This window comes from Monodon monoceros, unplaced genomic scaffold (genome assembly GCF_005190385.1).
Source record: "Monodon monoceros isolate NGI ecotype Baffin Bay Population unplaced genomic scaffold, NGI_Narwhal_1 Super_Scaffold_3, whole genome shotgun sequence".
NCBI classification, from domain to species: Eukaryota; Metazoa; Chordata; class Mammalia; order Artiodactyla; family Monodontidae; genus Monodon; species Monodon monoceros.
In genome coordinates this window covers 37,284,739-37,305,183 of record NW_021703780.1, presented here as the reverse complement: position 1 = coordinate 37,305,183, position 20,445 = coordinate 37,284,739, and the positions used below count along the sequence as shown (strand labels likewise).

At 44.7% G+C, this 20,445-nt stretch overlaps 1 pseudogene; it reads left to right on the top strand.

Moving 5' to 3' along the window:
• Positions 1-455: 455 nt before the first annotated feature.
• On the top strand, positions 456-20,045 carry LOC114907558 (annotated as a pseudogene).
• The last annotated feature ends 400 nt before the right edge of the window (positions 20,046-20,445 follow it).

Below are 20,445 nucleotides of genomic sequence, written 5' to 3'. Positions count from 1 at the left end.
GGAATATTACTCAACTTTAAAAAAGAAGGAACTCCTGTCACATGCTACAACATGGATGACCCTTGAGTACATTTTGCAAAGTAAAATAAGCCAGACACAAAAGGACAAAAAGTGCATAATTCTACTTATGGGAGGTATTTAAAGTGGTCAAGTTCATAGAAACAGAAAGTAGAATGGTGCTTACCAGGCACAAGGGGGAGGAGAAAATGGGGAATTTTTGTTTAATGGATATAGTTTCAGTTTTGCAAGATTAAAATGTTCTAGAGATTGCACAACATGTGGATATACTTATCACTACTGAACTATATGATTTAAAATGATTAAGATGGTAAATTTTATGTGTTTTTTTACCATAATTAAAATAACATTTTAGGCTAGGGATTGGAGACGTTGCTGTCGCTGTTAGTGACCCTGTGGCGTGTCTCTGTGGGACTGGGAACTTAAAGATAGCCAGGATGGCAGAAAATGGTGATAATGAAAAAATGGCTGCTCTGGAGGCCAAAATCTGTCATCAAATGGAGTATTATTTTGGTGACTTCAATTTGCCACGTGACAAATTTTTAAAGGAATAGATCAAACTGGATGAAGTCTGGGTATCTTTGGAGATAATAATAAAATTTAATAGGTTAAACCGTCTAACAACAGACTTTAATGTAATAGTAGAAGCATTGAGCAAATCAAAGGCGGAACTTATGGAAAAAAGTGAAGATAAAACTAAAATTAGAAGATCTCCAAGCAAACCCCTCCCTGAAGTAACTGATGAGTATAAAAATGATGTAAAAAACTGATCTGTTTATATTAAAGGCTTCCCAATTGATGCACCCCTCGATGACATAAAATAATGGTTGGAAGATAAAGGTCAGGTACTAAATATTCAGATGAGAAGAACATTGCACAAAGCATTTAAGGGATCAATATTTGCTGTATTTGATACCATTGAATCTGCTAAGAAGTTTGTTGAGACCCCTGGCCAGAAGTACAAAGACACAGACCTGCTAATACTTTTCAAGGAAGATTACTTTGCAAAAAAAAATGAAGAAAGAAAGCAAAATAAAATCGAAGCTAAATTACGAGCTAAACAAGAGCAAGAAGAAAAACAAAAGTTAGCAGAAAATGCTGAAATGAAATCTCTAGAAGAAAAGATTGGCTGCTTGCTGAAATTCTCGGGGGACTTAGATGATCAGACGTGTAGAGAAGATTTGCATATCCTTTTCTCAAATCATGGTGAAATAAAATGGATAGACTTTGTCAGAGGAGCCAAAGAGGGAATAATTCTGTTTAAAGAAAAAGCTAAGGAAGCACTGGATAAAGCAAAAGACGCAAATAATGGTAACCTACAATTAAGGAACAAAGAGGTCACCTGAGAAGTACTAGAAGGAGATGTGGAAAAAGAAGCATTGAAAAAAATAATAGAAGATCAACAAGAATCCCTAAACAAATGGAAGTCAAAAGGTGTCAGATTTAAAGGAAAAGGAAAGAGAAATAAAGCTGCCCAGATTGCGTCTGCTAAAGGAAAAGTACAGTTTCAGGGCAAGAAATCTAAATTTGACAGTGAGGATGAACACGATGAAAATGGTGCATCTAGACCAGTAAAAAGAGCAAAAGAAGAAACAGACAAAGAAGAACCTGCATCAAAACAACAAAAAATGGTGCCAGAGACCAGTAATTTAGTAAACATTTTTTATTCGTTTTAATTAGATTTTGCTGCTTTTGTCTTTGGAGGCTTTTAAAAAGAAAAACGAATTAGGTCCACTTCAATGTCCACCTGTAAGAAAGGAAAATCTTTTTGTTGTTTAACTTGTCTTTTTTTGTTGTTGTTATTGTTATCAAAATCAGTATTTTTTTATGTATAATTCTGTTTGTGTTCTTAGTTATAAAAATTTAAATTAAAAAAAATTTAAAAATAACATTTTAAAAGGGAGGGAGGAATTCCCCGGCAGTCCAGGGGTTAGGACTTATCGCTTTGGGGCTGGATTCATTCCCTGGTCGGGGAACTGAGATCCCTGCAAGCCGCGTGGTGCAGTCAAATAAATAAATGAATAAAAGGGAGGGGGAACCTGTTGATTTCCTCACTTTGGAGGGATTTATAATACTGACCAAGCTAGGCACTTTATACATGTTATCTTCTTTCATTCCCACCATGACTTACTGTGGTAGACGTTGCTATTCCTTGTTTACAGCCTGGGAAATTGAGCCCCAGTGACAGAAACTGACTCACCCACAGTTTCATGGAACTCAGTGAGGGGAAGAGCCCCAATTTGTACTCAGATTTGTCTTCCTCCAAATTAGGAGTCTTGTCCCTGCCCTCATCCCACTGCTGGCTGAGTGTCTCCTGATTCAAGCTCCCAATCACTGACGGAAAGAAAACAAACTTTTAATATGAGTGCTCCATTTCCCCAAATGGAGCCCAAGGTCCTGGGTGAGGACCAATACATCTTCTATTCCTCGACTTGCCAGGGGAATTAAGCCGAGTACTGGGCACACGTAGTTACTGGGTAAAAAACACTTGAAAACTTCTCCAAGTTGATATTGTTAAAGTTCTCAAAAACTCCAGGAAGCGTTTTTGTACTAGGGGCAGGGTGCATGCGCAGCCCTTGGGGCGTGCGCGCATGCGATCCATTAGCGCAAGACCGTTATCACGTGACCTTTATCGCGGCAGTTAGAGGTCCGGCTTCGCTGACTGTCAGCCTCAAGGTGGTCCTCGAGGCGGAGAGTGCGGTGAGAGGTGAATGGCGGCGTTCTACGCGGGGCCTTTCAGGCCCCTGGCTGATGGGTGAGCTGCGAGGCTGGGGACAGGCTGGGGGATGTGTTCTCCAGAGCTCCAGGGCCCTCGCCACAGCCGCCCACTGGCCGGGGCCCAGGCCTTGAGGCAGCAGTGAACCTTTCCCCCATTCCCCGCTCGAGGCTGTTTGGAACAGTTCCAGAGAGCTGTGGTCCACATTCAGTGTCACTTGGGGGTAAGTCGCTCCAGCTTGCACAGGCTGGGAATTCTCTCCACCCCATTTGCACTGCTCCCCTTGCGGGAAGTGAGCCACTTTGGGCCCATTCGCTTTTGAGAGCTGGGCCACTCTGGTTTTTTTGTTTTGTTTTCAATATTCAGGTATTTTATTTGGTTGCATCAGGTCTTAGCTGCGGCCCGCGGGCTCTTCGTTGTGTGGGCTTCTCTCTAGTTGTGGTGCGCAGGCTCCAGGGCGTGTGGGCTTAGTTGCTCTGCTGCATGTGGGATCTTAGTTCCTGGACCAGGGATCGAACCCGCGTCCCCTGCATTGGAAGGCGGACTCTTGGACCACGAGGGAAGTCCCTTGGTCAACTCTGTTTGGAGGCCTCTGTCTGGGAGTGGAAGTGGAATTTTTTTTTTTTTTAATTGAAGTAAAGTTGATTTACAATGTTGTGTCAATCTCTGTGGTACAGAAAAGTGACTCAGTTACACACATATAGACATTCTTTTTCAATATTCTGTTCCATCCATTATGGTTTGTCACAAGGTATTGAATTTAGTTCCCTGTGCTATACATTAAGACCTTGTTGTTTATCCGTTATTTTTTTTTATAATTTTTAATTTTATTTTATTTATTTAATTATTTATTTATTTTTGGTTGGGTCTTCATTGCTGTGCACGGGCTTTCTCTAGTTGGACCAAGGATAAAATGCGTGTCCCCTGCATTGGCAGGCAGATTCTTAGCCACTGCGCCACCAGGGAAGTCCCTATCCATTCTAAATGTAATAGTTTGCATCTACCAACCCCAAACTCTCAGTCCATCCCTCTCCCTCCCTCCTCCCCCTTGGCAACCACAAGTCTGTTCTCCATGTCTATGCGTCAGTTTCTGTTATGTAGATTCATTTGTGCCATATTTTAAATTCCACATATAAATGATATCATACAGTATTTGTCTTTCTCTTTCTGACTTATGGAAGTGGAATTTAGACTACAACTCCTCTGATTTTCTGTCCGTGTGATGGTAATTTATCTGTTATGTTTTTGTGTGTATCATTTTGGGGTGAGCCACTCTGGTTTGCTTTTTTTTTTTTTTTTTTTTTTTTTTTTTTTTTGTGGTACGCGGGCCTCTCACTGTTGTGGCCTCTCCCGTTGCGGAGCACAGGCTCCGGACGCACAGGCTCAGCGGCCATGGCTCACGGGCCCAGCCGCTCCGCGGCATGTGGAATCTTCCTGGACCGGGGCACGAACCTGTGTCCGCTGCATTGGCAGGCGGACTCCTAACCACTGCGCCACCAGGGAAGCCCTGGTTTGCTTTTTTCTGTGGGACTTTTGTTTGTGGGACCGTGTTTGTTATGTTTATGTGTGTGAATCAGTACTTGCACTGGCTAGTTGAGACGTCTTTGGTGAATAATGGAGCTGAGTGTGATGACACCAGGTATCCTTCCCTATTGTGTTGGGATTCGCCTGTGGTGAAGCGATTTTCCCTTTGCAGTGATTGGGAAGCTCCCTTTTTGGTGCTAGGGAACTGTGATCCTGCAAGACCGTTTGGCATTGCATTTGTTTGGTTGATATTTGATAATGCCTGCTGTGATAATCAGAGCTCTTTCCATTTTATAGGCCCCCTAGAGTGTATTTTGCAAAACTGGGAGATTTTTAGTATGCTCCTAGAAAGAGAGAGAAAGTAGTTCGTTTGTTTGTTTTAACACTGCGTGGCCACTATATTCTTTAGACTTAAGAGGAAAATTGGTTATGATGAAACTCCTTTGAAATTCCAAAACTGGTTCTTTTTGCATATGCAGTTAGAGAAAGCTGGCTTGATGGAATACTTTTTTCAGAATCCTGACCCTGAGAAAATAAAAATATTTTTAGGAGAAATCTTGAAGTTAACTAAGTAAATTTAACTTATTTCAACTTATTTTTGGTTCTGCATTTGCCAGGTGAATTGCCGTGACACACAGAGTCATGATTCCCTGTCTTTCCATTTGCATGTTGTTTGTTGTTAAAAAGAGGGATCCTTGTTTGAAAAAGTTAAGGAAATTGTTGGACTTCACCCTTTTGTTTCTGTCCTGCAGGAATTAGATTTTGTTCTTTGTGTGTATGTTTGCATTTGTCTTGTGCGTTAAGTGTGCCGGCTATGGGAAACTCAAATTTGTTTCCCAAATGCAGCCCCTTGAGGTGCATTCTCCAGAATTGGACCGCTTTCAGTTATAATATTGCTGAATTAACTTGTAAATGAGCTATATTTCATAGACTTAAAAGTAAGCACTTACAAATTAAATACTTCCTAATATTTAGAAAATTGTCCAAGGGTGGGGTGAATTTGGAGATTGAGATTCACAGATTATATCTATGTATAAAATAGGTAACTAATGAGAACGTACTGTACAGCACAGGGAACTCTACTCAGTGCTCTGTGGTGACCTAAATGGGAAGGAAATCCAAAAAAGAGGGGATATATGTATACATGTAGCTGATTTACTTTGCTGTACAGCAGAAACTAACACAACATTGTAAAGCAACTACACGCCAATAAAAATTAATTTTAAAAGAAAGAAAGAAAGAAAGAAAATTGGCCAAAATGAATTTCAGGTCCTCATGATTTTGGAAATATGCAGTACTGAATTGATATCCGGTACTGAAGCGAGCTTAAGCTTATTGGTTTGTTAAGTGTAATATTTCTGTTGTATCTAGGTATACTAGAGATCAAATAAGACCTTATATCTGTTGCAAATTTGTCAGCAAGGAAAATAACTTGATATGACGAAACTTTAAGTCTATCTAAAATAGCCTTTCCAAAAAAATAAATAAATAAATAAAAAATAAAATAAAATAACCTTTCCAGATTTTGGTAACTTGCAACTGATCTAAGTTAAATGGCAAGAATTTATTGACTATCTGGGTCATTTCAAATAGAATAAGGGAATTCCCTGGCAGTCCAGTGATTAGGACTCCGAGCTTCCACTGCAGGGAGCACGGGGTCAATCCTTGGTCGGGGAAATAAGATCCCGCATGGTGCGCGGTGCGGCCAAAAAAAAACACCCAAAAAACAAAAATCAAATAGGATAAAATATTGGAACATTGGTTGCTGGGCAAATCCAAGTTTACCTGCCTTTGCATTCTGAGGAGAGGAAAACTAAAGCATAAGTTTCCAATCAGAAAATGCTGGTATGAGATTGCCAACAAACACATGAAAGAATGCTCAACATCACTAATCATTAGAGAAATGCAGATCAAAAATACAATGAGGTATCACCTCACACCAGTCAGAATGGCCATCATCAAAAAATCTACAAACGGGCTTCCCTGGTCGCGCAGTGGTTGAGAGTCCGCCTGCCGATGCAGGGCACACGGGTTCGTGCCCCGGTCCGGGAGGATCCCACATGCCGTGGAGCGGCTGGGCCCGTGAGCCATGACCGCTGAGCCTGCGCGTCCGGAGCCTGTGCTGCACAACGGGAGAGGCCACAACAGTGAGAGGCCCGCGTACTGCAAAAAAAAAAAAAAAAAAAATCTACAAACAATAAATGCTGGAGAGGGTGTGGAGAAAGGGGAGTCCTCTTGCTCTGTTGGTGGGAATGTAAATTGATACAGCCACTATGGAGAACAGTATGGAGGTTCCTTAAAAAACTAAAACTAGAACTACCCTATGACCCAGCAATCCCACTACTGGGCATACACCCTGAGAAAACCATAATTCAAAAAGAGTCATGTACCACAATGCTCATTGCAGCTCTATTTGCGATAGCCAGGACATGGAAGCAACCTGGGTGTCCATCGACAGATGAATGGATAGGAAAATATGGTGCATATATACAATGGAATATTGCTCAGCCATAAAAAGAAACGAAATCAAGTTATTTGTAGTGAGGTAGATGGACCTAGAGTCTGTCATACAGAGTGAAGTAAGTCAGAAAGAGAAAAACAAATACCGTATGCTAACACATATATATGGAATCTAAAAAAAAAAAAAAAGGTTATGAAGAACCTAGGGGCAGGACAGGAATAAAGACACAGACATAGAGAATGGACTTGAGGACACGGAGAGGGGGAAGGGTAAGCTGGGACAAAGTGAGAGAGTGGCATGGACTTATATATACTACCAAATGTAAAATAGATAGCTAGTGGGAAGCAGCCGCATAGCACAGGGAGATCAGCTCGGTGCTTTGTGTCCACCTAGAGGGGTGGGATGAGGTGGGGGGAGACGCAAGAGGGAGGAGATGTGGGGATATATGTATATGTATAGCTGATTCACTTTGTTATAAAGCAGAAACTAACACACCGTGGTAAAGCAAGTATACTCCAATAAAGATGTTTAAAAAAATGCTGGTATGACAAACAGTTATTATATGTTTTGAGCAAAAAAGGAGTTTTATGCATGGTCAGGCTGAGATTAGATTAAACTTAGTTAGGTAAGTGGAATTTGTTATTAAAAGTAGGGTAGTGCAAGACTAGATTTGGTTCCTCTCTGCTAAGAGAACAAGTTTACTTAGAATGCTGATTTTGATAGCAGATTATATGAACTTCCTTGCCTTTAAGTGATCTGTATTGGCTTTTGAGATCTCTTCTCACTTTGGATAAGAAATAAGTAATGTCTTATAGTGACCTATGATCTTATTTAATGAAATGTTTTGAAACTTTTTGAAAAACTTCCCAAATATCAAATTTTAATTAAAGTTCTTTTGACCTCCAGCTAACTTCGGGATGCTTAAGAGGGCCCCTGAGGCATCTCAGAGAGGAATATTTAACTAGTATTATTTGGTATATTGAATTACATGGGAAGCATTGTCAAATGAGTGATAAATCTTCTCAGATTATACGGTATGGATAAATGTTACTACTATAGATATTCTAGAAATTATATAAAGTTTATGAAATATAGATATGTCCTGGAATAATCTATCAGCCATAATTCTGGTTATATCAGAACAACTTGATTAAGCTTTTTTGTCAACACATTGTGATCAGATCTTTAACCTTGCCTTTTTAAGTCTTTAATAGACAGTTAATCTGATACTTTGCAAAAGTGCTTCATCTTCAAGAAGATTCATAGGAAGGGTTTTCTGACAAGTACAGGTCTCTAATAAATCTCAGATTATACTGCTGAACTGGGTAAGAAATTTAAAATCCTAATGGAAAACGTGATGGCTTCATAAAAAGTTAACAAAAGGATTGGGTACCTTGTAAACTGGTGAATATGGTTACAATGTTTATGGGTTTTGTCTGGAGTATTACTGATTTTGATCTGTGTTCTCCAGATACAGGGATGCCCTTCCCCTCACGTTACTCCTGACTTAACAACAATTTGGTAAATTTTACCTCTTTGAGTAAAATTGAAATATTTTTCTTTTCTCCCTGGCTGGTCCCTCCAGAAACTAGAGATTCTTGGGTTCTGGGCAGCCTTATCAGGTGAAAGGGAAAGACTGTCTCCTAGCATGTACAGGAATCTTGATATTTTGGGGACCGAGAATTCCACTAAGGCAAAATCTGATGGCAGGCTTTTAGCATTTCCTGGCCTTGAGAGGCCTTTTGGGAATTCATTCTAAGACTCCTGAGGAGTTCCACCAAAGCCAATTTGGAGGAGCCTAGTAGTCAATTGACCAGATTTATTTTACAAACAAATTAGTCTTGATTTGGCATGTTTGTGAAAAACACTGCTTGCTTTAAGTCTGTTGCTGAAAGCACATGTACAATGCTTGTGTGACAACTGGGTATAAGTGACAAAATGTATGGCCTATAAAGTGTTTCTCCATTAACGTACTTCAGAGCCTGTTCACAATATCTGATCACTTTTCCCCAATGTGAATATCTAGGCAAATATAAAGAAGGCCTAGCACTGAGGGGCACGATCTAGACCCAGGGCAAGCAGCTAAATAACTCCAGCATCAAGGGACATGTTTTGGTTCGTTGAAGGATTTGCAATTGAAAAGGGAGATGACAAGGGATTCCCTGGTGGTCCAGTGGTTAGGACTTGGTGCTTTCACTGCGGGAAAGGTTCAGTCCCTGGTTGGGAAACTAAGATCCCACAAGCCGTGTGGTGCCACCAAAGAAAAAATAAATAAATAAAAAAGGAGATGATGCACATATTTTGAGGTATGGGGAAGTTCTGGCTGATACATGATTTAACTTAAACTTTACTGACAAGAGCAGTCTGTTTTGTGGTCTTTTGAACACGCATTGTACATCAGTCTTGGGCATTCAGGAGGGGGATACATTTGAAAGTCAAAAATGGAAGAGCTGTGCTTCAGATATTCAAGGTAAAACTAGGTGGCCATTGTGGATGTGATTTCAGACACATTCCTGTATTGTTGAGGACTTGAATTTTCTGAGCTGTGTCATACTCAGGATTCCCCCAGCCATTCTCAAAGCAGTGTCTGCTGGCAGATGGCAGCTTCAACCTTATAACCTCAAGGTCTCCTCTGTAACTATTAGCAGAAAAAGCAGACATGTAGTGGCCAATAACTCCAGCTATGTATATGTTAATACCACATTAGAGGTTAAAACCTACTTAAATAAAACTATTATACAAGACTTGGATCCAGGACTTGGAACTCAGGACTATTTCCAGCTCGGTATCCATTTCCCAAATAAAGGTAGGACTACAGCCCATTTTAGCAGGAAGTAGCCAGAGTGGTCATTGCCCCATTCCTTGAAAGACTTGGGGAAGGCTAAAACAGGGTTGGAGGCTGAAACTGAGTCCCCCTAAAACTGAGTTCCTCTGCTGAGTTTATGATTAACCTCTCTATCCAAACCATTCTACTCATGTGTCCTCCTCAAGATTGAGGAATATCAAAGAAAAGGGGGGAATTGTAATAGGGGCAGGGTGGGCGTGCAGCTGTTAACATTGGACCGTTAGTGCAAGACCCATAGTTCTCGACCATCAGCAAGGTGGTTAGAAGTCCCACTCCATCAACAGCCAACCTCACAGTGGTCCTTGCAGCAGGGAGTGTGGTGAGGTAACATCTTCATGGAAAATACCATTTAAGTACTTTCGGCTCACAAAGCATTTTCACGTACGTCAACCTATTTGCTCCTGATGGTGTCCCTGGATAAAAGAGATCACCATCATCTGCACTTTACAGATGAGGGAAGCACAGCCCAGCGGGACGTGTTCAAGGTCCCCCAGCTGGGATTACAACCACTGGAGGCGTGACTGGACAGGTGTCTCAGGACCCCGAAGTCTGTGATGCTTTCACAGGTGGCCTCATAAATTATGGCCAGGCTCTCTCTCTCACTCAGCCTTCTCTGTTGATCTTGTGCTATGCTCACCTGCTGACCAAGAGGGTGAGCCTTGATCTCCAAGGCCAAATAAATTCTGGACAGTCCTCATGAAAGCTGGAGACGCTTTTCTTGAGATGGCAGTTTTAGCATCGAATACCCAGCCAACTACCATGTGCCAGTGAGTGAAATGCTGGGGCATTCCCAGGCCCAGGAAAGGGTTGGTCAAAAGGGGTTGGGCTGGAGTCCAGCTAAGCAGGGAGGCCTGGCAACTGGTACAGGGCAGGGAGGCACAGATGGGGTCAAGCTTGGGCACATAGCTAAGGCCGTGGAGTCAATATGAGCCAACCTGGTCTGCTGCCCAGGGGTTGGAGCTTTGCCCAGAGGGGCCAGAGGGGGCAGAGGAGAGGACGGAGGTTTCTTGCTCTCTGCCCTATCTCCCGCACCCCCATCCCACCACCCCCTGCCAAGTGCGGACAGCTGCAAGCCCGAGGATGCTGGCCCTAGAGTGAGGGTGGTCGTGGCCTGCAGGTGGGGGCAGCAGGATGGCCACCCAGTGGCCAACCACATCTGTTTGGTCCTTTCATTATGACATTTTTTCCTCTGATTACAAAAGTATCTTGTGTTCACAATAAAAAAAAATTGAGGGCTACCAAAAAACCTACAAAAGCACAAAATAAAAAGCACCCATAATGCTCTCTCTTTTTTAACTGTATAAAGGACAAAAGGTAAAAAGTAAACACCCTCATCTCCCCACTCCTCACTCTCCCCTCCCCCACACACCCAGGGGTCATCACTGATGGCAGTTTGATAATGTTTGTTAGGCTCCTCTCTTCTTCTCTCTTCCTGTTGGAGGAAAGAGGGCAGTGATTTCCCAAGAAGTGAAACAAAAACTCAGTCACTGTTTTGACTGACAACGTAAACATTTGATTTTAATTCCTTTTAAATACGTTGGTGACAAAGTGCTCTGTTTGAGAAGTGTCCTGGCTCCATCTACTTTGGACACTTGTACCTCCCCCACCTCTGGCTGCCCATATCACCTCCCTGTGAGGAAGACCAGGGAAGGAGGCCTCTGGGGGTTGATTTCAAGGCAATTAGGAGGCTTTCTGCTTCCAAACACTTCTCTTTTTTTCAAGACACACTTTATTTATTTATTTATTTTTGGCTGCGTTGGGTCTTCGTTGCTGCGCACAGGCTTCCTCTAGTTGTGGCGAGTGGAGGCTACTCTTCATTGCAACACGCAGGCTTCTCATTGCGGTGGCTTCTCTTGTTGCGGAGCATGGGCTCTAGGCCCACAGGCTTCAGTAGTTGCAGCATGCGGTCTCAGTAGTTGCGGCACGCAGGCCCTAGAGTGCACGGGCTTCGGTAGTTGTGGCACACAGGCTCAGTAGTTGTGGCGCACGGGCTTAGTTGCTCTGCAGCATGTGGGATCTTCCTGGACCAGGGATCGTGTCCCCTGCATTGGCAGGTGGATTCTTAACCACTGTGCCACCAGGGAAGTCCAAACACTTCTCTATTATGTCACTGATGCCAGAAATTCCACTGTTGAGATGTCATACCTTTAACAGAAAACTTCATTTTCCCTGAAAATACAACTCCCTCATGGGAACTGTGAATCCTTTACGAGTATGGAATACAAAATGAGTTTTAAATTTCTTTCCTGAGGACAAGGTTTGCTTTTTTTATTTTTAAAGATATTAATGTTTCTTTTTTTTTTCTCCTCATTATAAAAGTAACACATTTGTTGTGAAAAATGTAGAAAAAGAGAAAAACATAAATGAGAAAATAAAACCAAATTTGCTCACAGAATATTACCCAGAGATAACAAAACTAACATTTTTATGTAAAAATCTTCTGGTCTTTTCAATTTTATTTTATTTTTGGCTGCACCACGCGGCTTGTGGGATCTTAGTTCCCCAACCCAAGGATTGAACCTGTTCCCTCTGCAGTGGAAGCATAGAGCCCCAACCACTGGACCGCCAGGGAATTCCCTTCTGGTCTTTTTTCTATGTGAATTATATATGTGTAGATAAACGTACACAAACGCATTCGCATACACACGTATAAATAATGCCAAATTGGCACTTTCTTTTATTATTATACCATGTCACTAAATATTCTTTGATATCATAACTCTTAACACATACATGTACACTGTCATATAAATATACCCAAATAGGGAACTAGTACCCCCACTGCTGGACAATAAGCTGGTGCTAATTTTTCTCCACGATATCCAATGCTGCAATGAACATTCTTGTGTAGAAATGCTGCAAGCAAGTTTTAATCACGGGATTAGGGAGCACACACTTACATGCCAGTGTCTGGGGGCAGGAGGCCATTGAAAAGAGTGTTGTCTACCAAAAACCTGTGGAACGTGGAGACTGAGGGCACCACAGCCTTCATGGACTCATGGCGTGGCCTGCGGCTAGCCCACCCTGAGTGGCCCGTGAGACATGGCAGGAAGGTGCTGCTTGCTGGCCAGATTAGCAGCCTTAGTGCTGTCCTCCCTCTATAAAAATAGCTCACATTCTACAATGGACAGTCCGCGCTACTCTCTCTTAGGGCAAGCCGCACCCACAGGCACAATCTGGCACTGCTGGGTCATAGGAGCCCACACCCTGGCCACAACTGCCCGGGCCAAGGTTCAGCCTGACACAAAGGCAGCCATTTATAGGCTAGATGTGCAGGAGGGGCAGCCCAGCATTAAAACTCTGCCCAGTGGGGACCTTCTCTATTGGACAGTGGCTCACCAAGCCAGCTGTCTCTCACCAGGATGCTTGAAAACCAGAGGACCATTAAGTGGTCACAAAGTGAGGGTTGGGGACTTCCCTGGTGACACAGTGGACAAGACTCTGAGTTCCCAATGCAGGGGGCCCAGGTTCAATCCCTGGTCAGGGAACTAGATCCCATATTCATGCCGCAACTAAGAGTTTACATGCCACAACTAAGGAGCCTGCCTGCCGCAACTAAGACCCAGTGCAACCAAATAAATAAATAAATTAATTAAAAAATATATATAGATACAACCACAGGTGCCACTACAACCACTTTCTAATTGTTCTTTTTACAGTCACTGAAGTAATTTATTAAAAAAAAAAAAAAGTGAGGTTTATATGGGGAGAAGGTAGTGGGCAGGAGTCAGGATGTAGAAGCCAGGAGGCAGCAGAAGACATTAGGTGAAGAGAGTCCATAATTGGGTTTGTTGCAAGCATCCAGTGACTCCAGAATGAGGACCCAGCTGTTCCAGAGGGCTGCTCTTTGTCTGGTGAGATCCCTCCTGGGCTTCCTAAACAGCCTTACAATAAAGGCTTAGCCCTGGAAGTAACCAGAGTTGGTCTGTGTCCCCTGCAGCCTGTAGGAGTCTTACCCCACACATGTGGACAGTACTCTACAGCTTATGTGATGCATTCCTAGGACTTCTCTTATCATAACAACTGTGGGAGGGAGAGTAGTTTATCCCCATTTTACAGGTGAGGAAACTGATGTTCAGAGAGGATCTGAGTCTGCTGGCAGGTCAGGGAGCAGAAACTCAGAGCCACGTTTGCTGACCCCACATCCAAGCTGATCTCACCACACCAAGTGGCCTCCTGTCCCGTCCCCACAGATGTTATCACTACGCTGCAGTACTGCTGTCACTAGCCCTCTCTGAAGGTGAACTAGCCTTAGTTGATTTTGTGTGTTTCAACTTGTCTACTCAACTTGCGTAATGCCTGAGGACTGGGTTTGCAGGTTTTCTTGTTCATAGTGCTCAGTACTTGTGAGGATGCAGTTGGGGTTCAATAAGTTCTGATGGTTCCAAATGCAGTTTTTCAAAATGCAGAGGCCCACATCCCACCTCGGAGTACAAAACAGGACTCTAGGCAGTTCTGAAAATTTCCCTAGGAGTCTGATCACATTCCAGGTTGAAAATCAGATATAGAGAATGCTTAATCAGCCCCTTCAACTCTCAAAAAAAACAGCCATGACCCAGGAAATAAGCAAAAATATGTAAATGAGCAACCAAACTGAATCTCATAAATTTTATGCACAAAAGATGAAACATGCTTGTCTTAAAACAAACTGCTCGGACTTCCCTTGTGGCAAAATGGTTAAGAATCCGCCTGCCAGGGCAGGGGACACAGGTTCGAGCCCTGGTCCGGGAAGATCCCATATGTGGCGGAGCAACTAAGCCCGTGCGCCACAACTACTGAGCCTGCGCTCTAGAGCCCGCAAGCCACAACTAATGAGCCCGCGCACCACAACAAGGAGTAGCCCCCAGTTCACCACTACTAGAGAAAGCCCACGCACAGCAACAAAGACCCAACGCAGCCAAAAATAAATGAATAAATAATAAAAAAATAAATTAAAAATACAACAAAACAACAAACTGCTCTAGCCTCACTCTGCACCTCCATACCCTTACTTTACACATTATTCTAATGAGGTTGGTCACTTGGTTTCTCAGCCCACGGTTTATCGGAAGGATGCATAGAAATAGATATGAGAAACTGAAAGCTGTTACAAACATTGGTAATCGTAACAGTGGTCTTGAGTTATCAAGAAAAGGTCAAATACAGCAGGAAGATGTACAATCCATTTTAGAAAGATCTTCTAAAGAAAATTGGTTTAGGTGTTTAAAGGGCAGGGTTTCAGTTACCCTGAAAACTGACCATGTGCTAAAAAGGAGCCCAGGCCTCCTCTCTGGCATTGCCAGTCCTGCCTGCAATGATTGTCTCATCACACTGCACTGACAGTGTCCAGCTCTCCAACTTGTGTGTTGTGTAGTAGCTAACTGTGTGAACTCTGGAGACAGGCTCACCAGGTTCAAATCCTGGCTCTGCCACTTCTGAGCTGTGTGACCTTAGGCAAGTTACCTAATCTCTCTGTGCTTGTTTCCTCATCTATCAAATGAGGATAATAATAGCACCCACATCCGGATCAGGTACATAGAGAGCTCTTATACATGAGAGTGATAACAGCAGGGATTGAATTTAATTCAGCTCTGTCCCCACCTCTCCCTTAGCCCCTTACTCCTCAAAGTGGGATCCACCAGCAACTGAGAGCTGGTTAAGAATGCAGAATAATACATCCAGACCTATTAAATCAGATTCAGCATCTTAAGATTTTGTGTGCACATCAGAATGTAGAAGCCCTCAATGAATACTGTCAGATGAATGAAATTAGGCATTATTGTATATGGAAGTCCCAGGAGCATCAGAAAGACAGAAACAGGGAGCAGGGGGGCTAGCTCCTGAGGAAACTAAGGAAGTGGGTGCAAAGGAGAAAGTGTGGGCAGCTGGGAACTCAGAGGGACTTGGTTCAGCCACTTTCCCAGCTGTATGACCTTGGGCCTCAGTACCCTCATGTGTGAGATGGAGGAATGCCCACCTTACAGGGCTGTAACCAGGATGAGAAATAAATACATAAAGTGCCTGCAAGGGGCGGGCCCTCAGGCTGTCATTACTGCAGGCTCACAACCCCTCACCCGAAGCCCTGGGGTCAGACGCCTGTGGGTTTTCAGGGCTTTCAGATTTCAGAAAGCTCACATGATGCGGTGCTGACACTACAGAACACCCAGCAGGGTCTGGGCAGCACCCTTAATTAAACACAGCAAAGCTTTTGCAGTGAAATATATGAACAGTAAGAGACATATTAAAGACTTTAAATAGTCTCACATCACGGCAGACCAGATTTGTGGCCAAATCAGTTTATATCAAACCTATTTTTTTAAAAAGTCTGATCTTTAGAGCTTTTGGCTTTCAGAATTGTAGACAAGGGAGTGTGAGCCTGAATGACAGAGGAGGAGGGGCAGCCCTGGGGGGAGAGCCGACCAGGCTTGGAGGGGTGTGCAAGGGAAGGGCTGATAGCTTGCCTGCAGGGGTGAGTCCACAGGCAGAAGGAGAGGGCAGAAAGCAAGACTTGGAGGCCTTGTAGACAGGAGGGATCCTGACACATAGACTGTAAGAAGTTGCCACGGTTAGGGCCTGAGCAGGAGTGTGACCTAATCAAAGACAGGACGACAGGTTGGTCAGGCTTGCAAACAAACAGGAACAGGGCATCCTGGACCCACTCGAATTTCCCAGCACAGAATCAAGAGTGGGCTCACCCCTACTCCCCACCCACCCCGCTCCCCCAACTACCCAAAAACATGCAGAGGAAAGGTTTTCATATTCTATCACGCTGTCAGGGCAGCCCACGGGGTCTTATCGATTACATAGGCACAAGTAAAATGATCACAATATGAACAAAAAATAAACATAATACGAGTTCCACCGTGTGCCGCTTGCCATGAACCTGTTGTCTCCAGCTCTTACAGCACCGCTCTAAGGTATTAATTATTTTTCCTTTTACAGAGGAGGACACTGAGGCCCAGGTGGCCTAAGAAAGTCCAGGGTCACACTGGTTCATCTAATGCCAGTGCCTGAGAGCCTTCCAATAAACCACATGCTCAGGGGATGACTGAGGCCAAGGCAAGAAAGGGACAAGCTGGGGGGCTGAGATTGGGAGAGAGAGCAAGTCCTGCAGCCTCGGAGAATTTTGATTCAGACTTGGGTTCTGCCCTCCACCTTTCTGAATCCTTATTTATGTCTTGGATGTATCTCTTACAAACCCCAGAGTCGGGATTTGTCCTCTATCCACTCTGACAACCTTTATCTTTTAACAGGAACATTTCATCCATTTATATTTAATGTAATTGTGAATATATTTAGGATTAAATCTACTCTCTGCTTTCTATTGGTTCCATCTGTCCTGTATTCTTTTTTTTCTCCTCTTTTTTCCCTCTTTTGGATTTAATCTTTTTTTTTTTTTTTTTTTTGCCATTGAATGCTTCCCTCTATTAATTTGGAGGTTATTCCTCTTTCTCTGTTTGGCCCTGCTCTCAATATTTCAAGGGTTATGTGATATATGTATGTTTTGTACCACTAGTCCAATAGCTTGAGATGATCTTACACAAACAAGAGCTTTGGAGTTTGACAGGCCTGGCTTGGAACCCTGGCTTTAGAACTTTTTAGCTGTGTGCTCCTTTCCAGCTGCTTTCCTCTAAGTCTCAGTTTGTAAAAGACGGGTTGATGGAACTCATCACCCAGCTTATTGTGTTACTTTAGTGAGCTGAGGGGTGCCGAGTGCCCTGCCCGGGGCTTGGCACAGAGAAAGGGCTCAATGTTCCTCTCTCCTCTCTGGTCTTTGCCTCTCTGCATCCTGGAAGAATTGGCCCCAGATGGAGGCTGCTCAAGAGCCTGGTTGCATAGCTGGGCTTTACCGTAGAAAACCTTCCCAGAAGGAATCCCTTTGGAATAAGATGTTCCGAGGGTGCAGCCAGTCTGCAGCATCATCAGTGGACAGCACAGCCTTAGTCTGGGAAGTGGGAGGCTGTTGGGAAATTCTGCTAAAATGGGGGAGGGAGGTGGGTAGCATTGATCAGCGTCCCAGAGGGGCTAATCAGGGAAGGGAGGAGGGCCCCCCAACAGTGTGTGTGTCTCTAATCTGGGCGAAGAAGGGGGGCTGACCGGTAAGCAGCAGCTTCTCCTCCTGGGAGGCAGGTGTGTCCTCTTGTAGAGGAGAGCAGTGACTCACCAGACTACCACGGCTTGTTATAAATATCCCGAGACACTTAACTCCCTCGGCCCTGATTCTATATTAGCACAAGTGGTGCTCCATAATTAATTAGGTTTCCTAAGCACCTTAAGACTGGGAGAGGGTGTCCCAACCTGTGGACACAAATATTACAAACTACGTGGTCGGTCCCCACCCCCACTGTGAATCAAAAAATAAGTCCTCTTTCTCTCTCTTATCTATTTACTTATTTACAAATTAGCATTGGGTGAATTTTGAGAAGTAAGGGTAGGCCAAATGTGCCCTGCCCCAGCAGTGGAGGTGCCGAGCCCTAACCACTGGACCACCAGGGAATTCCCTTACCTGTTCTTTTTTAATGTAGCTAGTAGGAAATTTAAAGTTACATTTGTTTTGGGAAGACTGCTGAAATTTGAATAAAGTTGATAGTGTTGTGCCATTGTTAATTTCTTATTTAGGGGGCAAATATACCATAGTTATGCAAGATGTTAACCTTAGGGGAAGCTGGGTGAAGAGTTTACTGGAACTCTCTGTACAATCTTTGCAACTCTCCTATAAATCTAAAATGTTTCCGGACTTCGCTGGTGGCACAGTGGTTAAGAATCTGCCTGCCAATGCAGGGGACACGGGTTTGAGCCCTGGTCTGGGAAGATCCCACATGCCGCGGAGCAGCTAAGCCTGTGCGCCACAACTACTGAGCCTGCGCTCTAGAGCCCCCGAGTCACAACTACTGAGCCTGCGTGCTGCAACTACTGAAGCCTGCGCGCCTAGAGCCTGTGCTGCGCAACAAGAGAAGCCACCGCAATGAGAAGCCTGCGCACCATAAGGAAGAGTAGCCCCCACGAGCCACAGCTAGAGAAAGCCCGTGTACAGCAATGAAGACCCAATGGAGCCAAAAATAAATATAAATAAATTTATTTTTTAAAAAAATCTAAAATGTTTCCAAAATGAAAAGTGTAAAAATACCCCCTCCTATTACATGTGTGATCACACTATATTTCTATTGGAGAAACATATAATAGAATTATATTCCTAGCACAGAGCTTAAAACGGTTCTCTAAGAGGTATTATCGTCATCTCACGGGTGGAAACAAACGGTGCTCAGAGGGGCTAATCAGCAGGATTTGGGACGCTGTGTGTTGGGTTCGAAGCCCTTGAACTTTCTGCTGTACTCCTTGGCTTCTCCTCCAACAACTGGCGCCCACTGGAGCCTTGTGAGAATTCCTCCGAGGGTACTAGTGTGGGCATGTGGGCCCACGGATAAGCCACTCGCTGTGGTGGGCAGGAGCTGGTGGGTGGGAAGAGGCGGGGAGATGAAGAGCAGAAGCAGGGGAGTGTGGGGGTTCCTGGGATGAGAGGACTGTCCAGGTGAGAGCCAGGCAAGGTCTTGAAACCCTAGGACAAAGGGGCGGGGCGACGGCTGCGCAGCTAGGCTTTCCGTTTTGCTGACGGGCTGTTTTCTTTGATCTCTGCCTTGCTTTGAAAAGGATGTCAGGAGCATCTGCTGCTGTCTCAAGGAAAACTGGCAAGGCTGCTAATGACTTGGATGAACAGGCCCCAAAGGGGACAAATCATGGCACACGGGGGTAGAGCCGGGTACCTGGGCGTGTCCTGGTGTAAGGAAAATGCAGTGGGGATGCTGTTTCCATCTCGTCTCTTTGCACCTCCCTCCTTTCTCATCTCAAAGGAAGTATGCTTGTTATGATGTAGAAGACCCCGCCTCCTGACCTGCAGGCCCAAGGCTCAGCCACCGCGAGCCTAGGCAATTCCCTTTCCTGTTCCTTTCTGCCTTGCAAGGGGGCCTGAAGCTGCCCTCTGCTCCACATCCTGGCAGGCCCCCCCAGACCCAGCCTCAGGCCTCTCGAGGGAAAGAGCACCATGCCTAGAGTCCAGAGCTCCTGCTTCTCCTTCGGGCCTGCCCCCCTCAGTCTGGGAGGCCACAGGGGGCCCTGGCTCTCCTACCAGCGAGGGTGCTACTCTGCTGCGCTCCGGAGCGGACAGGGCCAGCCCAGCCGGCAGTGCACTGTCTGCGGCCAGCCGCCCGCCACCTTCCCACGTCCAGCTGTGCGCCGGGGGCCCCTGTCCTGACGTGCCCCTTCCCCTCCGCTGCCCTGCCGCGCACTCCGCCGCGCGGCGGCCAGATGTGCCGGCTTTGGTGCTGTCGGGCCCTAATGAGGTCCAGATGTGCAGCCTGGCCTGGGCCGGTGGCGGCGGCTACCAAAGGAGAGGGAGGCCCTGGGAGGGAGGAGCCGGGCTGCAGCTGGACGCCCGGTGCTGGAGGAGGAATGCACTAGGAAGGATTCCTGCTGGAATGCGAGATGGGGTGACTCTGCCTAAATAAGGGCCTGGCCTCTCTGCGAGCCGAGCCGGAGACCCAGCTCCTCCAGGTGCAGCAGCGCCTGCATGTGCCTTCAGCCATCCCTCCGTCGTCTTAACAATTTTTTTCTTTTTTACAGTTATTAAAAACTATACATAGCAATGAAAGGCAGTTTAGAAAACCCAAATGAGCTAACAGATGAAAACAAAGAAAAGAAAAGAAAAATCACCTATAATCTCACCACCCAGCCACTGCTAAAGTTCTGGGATGCGTCTTGCTAGAATTTTTCCAAATACAGGTATACGCATAGGTTGGTTTGTGAGTTTGAATCGTCCCACAGAGACTCTCAGAACCTGCATTTTTTAAAAAGTTAATTTATTTTTTTGTCTGCGTTGCTACATGCGGGCTTTCTCTAGTTGCGACA